This window comes from Staurois parvus, unplaced genomic scaffold (genome assembly GCF_062004578.1).
Source record: "Staurois parvus isolate SC_StPar_1 unplaced genomic scaffold, SC_StPar_1.0 ptg000155l, whole genome shotgun sequence".
Taxonomy (NCBI): Eukaryota; Metazoa; Chordata; class Amphibia; order Anura; family Ranidae; genus Staurois; species Staurois parvus.
This window is the reverse complement of record NW_028317951.1, coordinates 1,637,079-1,642,986: the sequence shown is the minus strand read 5'-3', so window position 1 is coordinate 1,642,986 and position 5,908 is coordinate 1,637,079. Positions and strand designations below refer to the sequence as shown.

The 5,908-nt window shown below is 41.0% G+C and overlaps 1 long non-coding RNA gene across 1 annotated transcript; it reads left to right on the top strand.

The window, feature by feature from the left end:
- Nucleotides 1-982: 982 nt before the first annotated feature.
- On the top strand, nt 983-5,064 carry LOC149463238 (uncharacterized). The gene is made up of 2 exons (XR_016312485.1): nt 983-1,168; nt 4,761-5,064. It is a non-coding gene; the product is annotated as an uncharacterized LOC149463238 (long non-coding RNA).
- Nucleotides 5,065-5,908: the final 844 nt, after the last annotated feature.

The window sequence follows — 5,908 nt, the reverse complement described above, 5'->3', positions numbered from 1 at the left end:
GGAAGTAAAGGGCATATGTCTGCACTTCCACAAGCTCCCTGTTGGGTTGGACTGGCCACGCTGACTCTCCGCTACATTGACTGCAAGTTTGGGTGAGCTACCCGCAGGGCTGTTGTACTGTTTGCACGTTCTTTAATACACCATTTACTGCCCCACGCTGCCCCTACCCTACAAGCTATTGGTCTGGTATGTAACCTTCCCCCACATGCTTTAACATGAATGGCTGCTTAATTTGCATTGACGGAAGTACTGTACAGTGAAAAGGGCCAAGGGCAGTAGGATGATACCTGCAGATCTGCATGTACAGTAGCTGACACAGGGCTGGCAAACAATATATGCCCAATGCTGTAGGATTCCATATGCCCCCGGTAATCAGGGAGGTAAACCCCAGCAGGGGAGATCACTGCTCTGATTGTTAATTCAGTATTAAACTGTGCTTTCTTTTGTGATTGGTGTTTGACTTTGGGGTTTCAATAATACTTGTTCACTTGTCTGCTGTTTAATGTTTCCATTGTTTCATGCGTAAAATTTACCTTACTTTGCTGTCTCATATTTGACATAACTCGAGTAATCAAAGGCAAAATGTTAGCTTACCATCTGACACTGCATTGCAGAAAGGTAGGTTTGACTATAGAACATGATTGGGGACAAGTACTAAGCATGAAGGTTTTCAATCTGAGGAAAATGAGAGCATAATGTGTACAGTTTGGAGGATAATAGAAGGAGATACTTCACTATGTGATCTACATCACAAACCAGGACCAAAGCATATTTAAAAGAAAGAAACTAGCAAACTAGACTTGAATTATAGTTTTTTTGTGTTTGCTCAGTTCTTAGCTCAGAAAACAATGATGCAAATGATGCTTAAAACACAACTCCAGCTTTATAAAAAAAAAAAAAAAAAAAAACAATGCCCAGCAGTAGTAAAAATAAAGCTTTCTGCAATACTCACCCTCTGCCACTGTACTGGTTGTCATCTTGGTTGAATGAGCTGAGTTTTGCGAGCCCAGGAGCCAAGGACCTGCCCTGCCACATCAAGGACATCATCCAGCTGCCATAGTTACAGTGGAGGGTGTTGCAGGACGTGGAGCCAAAACATTACAGGACAGGACCACCATTCGGGAAAGAAGAGGAGCATGATGTCATACAACTGAACCCATGGAAATAGGTATGTACAGTATGTGATTTTTTTCCTTGATATTGAATGACCCCACTGGAGAGACTTCACCTCTATTCCTGTCTCTCTGACAGCAGGACAAGGAATGGAGGGAAAGATATCATGGAAAGTTATAGCCTGACAGAGGTTCTAACCCCTCCCTACGTTAGTGAAAAAATGTGTTTTGTTGCAGACTAAGCAGTCTAACAGAAATGAAGGGGAGATCTCCCCAATAGGGATACTGCACTACAAACCTGATGAAGTAATGGACCTTCTCTATTCTCTACAAAACTAAAACAAGATCTGGCTAGAATTGAGCTTTAACCTTTTATAGATACCTTATGGCAGTAAAGGATGCACTAGGTTCTTTTATGTCTCAAGTATTCCATTATCTCCTCATTGACATTTCCAGCTCTGTTCCTTCCTCATCCAATGAATCCTTTTCCTAAATTGTCCACATTATAAAGTAAATGGAAATCCAACAGAGAAATTGCAACACATCATATTGGCTTTGGCAGGTCAGTAAACGCAAACACTTTACTACACAGAACTCACCGCAGGAGCCATTAAAAATATAGGAAAAAGGTCAGTGATTAAATAGAAAGGCATCTACCCAACACCGAAATATCAGTTCTAAATGAGCTTTTATTGCCTCCTTATTTTCTCCAGGCATTGCCTTGTACAGACAGCATTTTATATTGTGGACACTATGTATTGTAGCCAGGGAAGGGTAAACATAGCAAGTCAATAAATGCATTTCAGCTATCTATGCCAGCCGGGGGGGCTCCTACATGCCATAGAAGTATGTGGTGTCTTATGGAAGACATATGCTTCTAGTTTTACAGCTATTGGAAACTATGTTGATTTGATTACATGAAAGGTAACAGGGAAAGATGAAAAGTAATGGACACATTAATACATTCTTGGGGGCTGCTCTCCCATTACAACCCCTGTCCTTTTATGCTGTAGCTTTCAGGAAGCCTTATTGTAGTGTGTATTAGCAGAATAGTTGAAATGCTTTGTGGATGAGAGAGACTTTAGACAGAAATAATAAGATCCTTTCATTGCATTATTTGTCATCACGTTTATTTGTTACATCTGCTTTCACGAGAAGTTTATGCTCTTGCAAGAACTCTTTGAAGGCTCTTTACGTCCATTATATATTATATTAGTAGAGAAGACATCCATGTAATAGAATTATTCAAGTGTTAGGAAATACATTACTTTCCTGTGTATAACTTCAATTTCAATCTTTTACACATATTTCCAAGAATTATACAAAATGTGTTGAAAGATAATTCAATAAAAATGTTTACATTCTTTGATAGATATGTGCAGAATTTACTTGGGGTCCTGAGGTAGTCTAGGCAGCCAAAGTGTGGATGAGGGTAGTCTGCTAACAAATAATAGTAGGTCAGCCCATTAATTCCTATGTTAGTGCAGTGAGAGCTGCACTGTGAGGCTGGTCATGTGTCTGCTCAGTGTATTCTGACAGGAGGGAGATCCCTGCATCCATATTGTTTGTGTGGATATGAGGATCTGAGTTTTCTTCTTCATTCAACTCGCTGGTTGAATGAAAAAAAACTATGCATGTATACCCTGCTCTTCAATTGACATTTGTCTTTAATAAGACAGGCCCAAACAAAAACAGGACTCATAGTCAACACAACTAGGTGCTGCGTAATTTTAGAAAACAGATACCACTAGATGATTTATATTTTATATAAGCAACCGTTAGTTGCTCTACTAGAGACCCACATCGTGACAACAAATCTAAAAAGGACTAGACTTGTGCTTCCTACCTTGCCATTTATCCATGTCTTCATGATCTGTCTTCCTTATGGTTAGACCTGTACCCAGTCTTTTGGTGCATGTGCCACTCTTAGAATATACAGTATGATATACAGTCAATACAGGTGCGACTAACTGGCCTGAAACATACAAGTGTAATGCTACCCCAGGAGGAGCTGCTGAATTGTTTTGAGATTTTTCTGCATACCTGAAGATGCCAAACCTCACTAATTCAGCACTTACCAACATACCTAGGGGTAATTCAAGGAATTTATTAAGCCAAGCATTGCCTAAAAGAAGACAGGATTAGGATGTGTACTTGAACAATCAAAAAAACAATAATGGAACTTTGAGAGGTGTTTAAACATCCACAGTATTCTTTTTTTTCATATTCTTTATTTTAAATACAACAGTTTCCATCTGTGGAAAGTATTACACAGAAATGGTTAAAAAACCAGTGTAGGTAAGTCACAAAAGAAGAAAAACATAATACATTCATGCAGGTGTTGTCAGGTATCTTAGAATACACAAACATCAAATTGTAACCAACAAAGGAAGAAACCATCATGGATGACACTGCTGTAACTTTTTCCAAGATATAAAAAAGAAAGCATAGAAAAAAGAAGACAGAAAGGAAAGAGAAAGAGGAACAAAGAGAGAGAGAGAGAGAGAGAGAGAGAGAGAGAGAGAGAACGAAAAAAATAAATAGATAAATAAAGGGGGAGAGAGTAGAAGGGAAGGGGAGGAGAAGAAGGAGGTTGGGCAATAGCAAGGAAAGCATAAAAGGGATGTTAGTAAAGTAGTGTGTCTAATGACCATGTCCAGTAGCACAGCTAATTGTAATCAAACTCTAGACAATGGGGTGATCTGCCTCGAGAAGGGACTTCCTCCTTCGAAAAAAATAAACATGTTCCACAAGGCCCATGTTTTGGAATATACCTCGTGTTTGTCATGTTTCGTCAGTACCAAGTTTTCCACTACATTTAGCTCCTCTACCCTTTAGAGCCAGAGTCCAACAGATGGAGGTTGTGGATCCTTCCATCTAAGGGATATACAGGATTTGGCAGCGTTCAGAAGATGTCGTAGAATTGATTGTTTGTAAACTTTAGCTGGAATGTTGGTGACTTGAAGCAGAAAGAACGCAGGATTGTCAGGGACCGGATAATCTGTAAATTTTGTAACAATCTGACCTCTTGCCAGTAGCACCTCCACCTTGGGCAGGACCAGAATACATGCAGGAATGTCCCCCTCTCCGAATTACAATGCCAGCATTTATCCATGGGCCCGCAGTATTCTAACAGTAATTAACAGAACTGAATTGCATTCTCTTAGCAACAGTTAATAAACACGTTCCTAATTTGTTATAACAGTCTCCATTTTATCCCACTGGCCAGTGATTGATGAAGAAAATGTTGACTGAGAAAAGTTGGGGTCCTTTAAGAAAACACAACAGTTTCCAACACACAACAGATGAAGTTGTGTAATGTTAGTCTCTTACCAGACCCAGGGCACACTCTTCTGAGTCTCTGGACACGTTCAGTTCAAGGCCTCAGACAGGAAAAGAGTTGCTGTGTTTTCTCTCTTTCAATACTCCTTACAAGCGGTGGGAGTGCTCTCTATAGTATAGTATGATCACACACCTCCCAGTGAGAAGGTCCCCAGTTTTTCAGACAAGGTTCTACGCAATGAGCAGTTCTCTCAGGTCCCTCCCAATTGTGGTTAGCTATGACTGGCTTCCTTTCAGTTAGCAGTTCAGTCTTTTTCCAACATCCTGCTAGCCTTTTCTTTGACTGTGCCCTTCCTTTCCTTTCAGCAGCCTCCAGACACATCCTTCTTGCTTTGTTGTATCAGCCAACCACTGTCCACTAGGATCGATCCAGAGCCAGCCAAGAAGACTGTTCCCTGCGCTGAAAACACTCTATAGAGGAGAATTGCAAGTGGTCTCATTAAGGATGGCGGCTGCACTTCTGCTTTAATGAATATTCAATTTAACCCTGTCTACACTGCAGACGGATAATACAGCAGCAACAAAGGAAAAAGTTATGCAGCAGTTATCAGCTACAGTCCAGGTTACACAAGCAATTCTGCTTTCGCAAATTAAAAATTTTGATATGGGGTTCTTTTCTGTCTCATGATTTCAGTTAAACTTCCTGGATGACTTCTCCTGGGTTTAGAAAAGCTAAACAAAGGAGTGCCATTATGAATTAGCAGGGCTGTATGATGCACCTGTGGCTCCCAGATGCACTAAAATACCAGGATTGCACATACAGCAGCTAGATGCCGCATGTGCAAGGGGCTTTAGGGCTCATTCACTCTAGAATGTATTGGCAGATCCTGGACACACAGAGTTCTATTTTTTCTAAGCACAGCTAAACTGACAAAGCCTAAATGCAGATAAACACACAGGGTTTTATTTATTAACCGCTTCTGCACCACCCTATAGCAGAAATACTGCTACAGGGCGGCATGGCTGTGCAAAATCACATATATATATATATATATATATATATATATATGTGATTTTGCATTTTCTGGGTAGGGGGCCCTACCTGCGCCGCCATTCACGGCCTCGGCTGTCAATCACTGGGTCCTGGCCAGTGATTCCCCGCCGGCACCCAGCAATCTCTGAGCATCAACAACAGGGAGAGAACTGTATGTAAACTAATCTCTCCCATCAGCTCCTGCACACTGCCATACGAAGCAGTGTGCTTACAGTGTAAAGCACACACACAGCCCACATACTAAAACACACACAGCACACAGTTAATCCTTTGATCGCTACAGATGTTAACCCCTTCCTGCCCAGTGTCATTAGTGCGGTGTCAGTGTTTTTTATTAGCACTGATTACTGTATTAATGTTACTGGGGATGTCAGTGACAGTTAGTCAGTTCCCACCCAGTGTCAGAATGCCCAACGCAGTCCTGCAGTCCCACTATAAGTCGCTGATTTCCGCCATTACT